The sequence below is a fragment of the Bombina bombina genome, chromosome 3, assembly GCF_027579735.1.
Source record: "Bombina bombina isolate aBomBom1 chromosome 3, aBomBom1.pri, whole genome shotgun sequence".
Classification (NCBI taxonomy): Eukaryota; Metazoa; Chordata; class Amphibia; order Anura; family Bombinatoridae; genus Bombina; species Bombina bombina.
Genome location: NC_069501.1, coordinates 1216002765 through 1216006080, shown reverse-complemented (window position 1 = coordinate 1216006080; position 3316 = coordinate 1216002765). Strand labels below are relative to the sequence as shown.

Genomic DNA, 3316 nt, shown 5'->3' with positions numbered 1-3316 from the left:
ATTGCTGTACATTTCAAATTTCACATTAATGTCCCTTTAAACTTAGAGCACAGTTATAAATATGTGTCCAACTTCCTCCATCAGAAAAATAACTAAGCGCTGCGGAATCTGTTGGCGCTTTACAAATAACTGATGATAATTTCTTGCTTTCATAACACTGAAAGGGTTAAACAAATGAAAGCCGACAAAAAAAATACATGAAATGGTTCTCTGTGTAAGAAACAGTGTATGCTGGGGGTTGTCTGACCTTATCAGCATTATATCTGACAGGTGACAATGTTTAAAAATATGTTAGGTTTTATGCTGTCAGCTTGTGCACTAACCTGTATAATGTAAGGGTTGCTACAGGCAACCTGTCTGAAGTTATGTATCATAGAAAGTGTAAAGGGAATTCAAGTATTTTATATATATGCATAGAATATACCATCATTTTACTCTCTAAACTGCAAGATCTGCATACAAAACAAATGTTTTGGAACCACTTAAGCTGTAATTTTATTAGCAGATGTTTATTGTGTTTGCAGTCCAGGGACATACCACTTGAAACGCCTCTTGAATATGTTTATCTTACATAATTTGCTCCTGCACTGATCAAGTGATTACTGTGTATGATGCTGCATGGTGAATGTACTGAGGGTAATCTCCAGCCTCTCTTGAGTAGAAATTTCTGTGTTCTGTAGCATCCATTTCCAGGGTGGTGGAAAACCGGCACCGTAGTTTCACATCCTGGGCAGAGATGCAGAGGGAGCTTCCCAGCCAAGACAAGGCGCAAGCCTTGTGCGCAACATAGCACATCTATTCAAAGTCGCTCCGCTCGCAGAAGCTGAAAGGTAATGGGGGGCTGGTGATGGGGCCTTTGGATCTGGACCGGGGGGCAATACTCACAGTTTACCTAGTTGACACACAGAAATTAAATCAGTGCTTGAACCAATACCCAAATTAGTACCTTAATAAATGAATGAACCCCCTTGATTTAAATATTTATTTCAATGTGTGCGTGAATGAGAGAATCAAATGATTCTAAATATACTAAATAGGTAACCAAAAATGAGTTCCTTAGGCAGCAATAAACACAAATATAATACAAATAGTAATGATGATGTCTTAAAAAATACATAAAATCCAAGCTTAAAATATATATATATAATAACAAATATAAATATAAAAATGATACTTAGTCCATAAATAAGAAGATAAATGAATGAAAATCGGATGCAGCTCCTTTAAGCTTGGTATTCCTCAGTCCAATTCAAAGTGAAAACAGAGTTCTGGTAGAAAAGAGATCCGTTTCAGGTGATTTATTAGTAAAAAATTCACAATAACATATGCTTACTTACACATAAATAAGCATGGATATGCTCAGGAACCCCCCTCCGGTAGTCCCAATAGATAATGCAGCCACAGACACGGGTATGTGGATAAACCGGTAATACTACACTGGAAACAGTATACAGCAACTGCGCTGAGTGTCCCTGTATCAGCGTTCCGGAAATGTCCACACCAGAATCCTGTGTGGGCAGTAGCTTAATCAGAGACTGGAAGTGCGTCACCTAGTGCATTCCCCTTAGCACCTCTATGCGTTTCATTCAACAACGGTCAAACTTCTTCAAGGAGGATTTCGGTATTGCAGAAAATTTTATTTTTGGCTTGGCGATATCTGTGCTCAAAGTATGAATCACATGATGCATTTCATTTCTACTTTTACTTAGCTCACCCAGGTATACGCAGCTCCAAAACAGAATTATAATTGATCATTTTAGAAGAATCTTTTAGTGCTGCAGCGCCATTTTGCAGTATTGTTTTTATTGTACTATAAATCTTAATAAATCTAATAGGTTAGTACATCTTAGTGAGGTATATGTTGTATTTATCTTGATTTATTGAATAGCTTATTATTAAAAAAAATGTAAAACATTGCGTTTGTGCCTTTAAAATTATAAACATTTTATTTCATGCATTTCTCTGCAAATATTTTTTATGACAGTTTGTACATGAGCACTAATTATTGCATTAATTGCACCAGAAGTAAGCTTTTTGCATGTGTTGGGTTGCTCTTGTATAAAGACTTTAAAGTAAACTGTTTTTACTCACGTGTTATTCCAACGAGCGCAAAAAGACAAACTTACACTATTGCATGTGCATTCACATATCCCCTCATTGCAGTCAATGGAGCAAAAAGTGGGAAAAAAACACACTCTTTTTTGTACAATATATATCTATACCTATATATACAGTAGATGATTATATATAGGTATAGATATATACAGATATACATATATAGGAATATCTATTTATAAATAAATAGAACATATTCTGCTATGTGTAGAACATTGGAATGTGAAATATTTACAGTTTGCCAAAAAAAATGGGCTTTATTTGGTGCTCATAAAAATCAATCAAGACAAACAGAAGGTCAAACCCATTTCGTATGCTCTCACTTTTTCAATGACCTATGTATTGCAAAGATGCACAGTCCTCATAAAAAAAACAGTGTCCCAGACTGGCTCCTCCTTAAAACCGATTTATTAGTGGTAAATAAAACTATTCTCACAGCACACTTAAAACACAAGTACAGGTCAAAGATGAACCTACAGGTTAGGTAAAAGAGCAAACATATGAGTTTAGGTACCCCTCACACTGACGCGTTTCGGTAGTCATAGATAATTAAATGGTAGTACCTCCTCAAACTTATATCACTCAATGCTACCTGATTGGTTAGATACTGACCTACCTCCCAGCTTTGATTTGTCTGTCATTCACTGTGTGATCTAATCTATTCTGGCTCCGCTTACAAAAGCATGAGCATATAAAAAATTATATTAACCCCTTACAGCCTTCTAACCCTCCGTCAGAATCAGACAACTTCATACATGAATGAATAAATAAATAAACATTTGCTTAACTTTTGCACTCTCAAATACATATATACATATACCTATATGATTAGGAAAGACTGATTATTTGTGCATTGTCCACAAAACACCTCCGTAGTAAATTTATATTCATCCAAAATAAAGGATTCATAAGGCACTACTTAGGTCAAAGCACTTTAAAGGGTGTCATCTTAATCGCTATGTTAATATGCATCATATGGCTATCACATTATAGATTATTTATATATAGATTATAAGGATAAGAAAAGATTTTCTCTAAGACAATACATACGCCTTAGTTATATCAGTGTGGAGAATCCACAACTCATAAGGATCTGCATCGTGTATTGCTGCATCCCAATGCATACGTAAATTTAAAGGAACATCAACATTTTGTGTGATATGTTGTAATTGAAATATTATTAACATATTTCTGAAATTTT

The 3316-nt window shown here is 35.0% G+C and overlaps 1 long non-coding RNA gene across 1 annotated transcript; it reads right to left on the bottom strand.

Moving 5' to 3' along the window:
* Nucleotides 1–470: 470 nt before the first annotated feature.
* LOC128652141 (uncharacterized) lies at nucleotides 471–1409 on the bottom strand. The gene is made up of 2 exons (XR_008401280.1): nucleotides 1338–1409; nucleotides 471–892 (listed from the first exon to the last, which is right to left on the bottom strand). It is a non-coding gene; the product is annotated as an uncharacterized LOC128652141 (long non-coding RNA).
* Between the last annotated feature and the right edge of the window lie 1907 nt (nucleotides 1410–3316).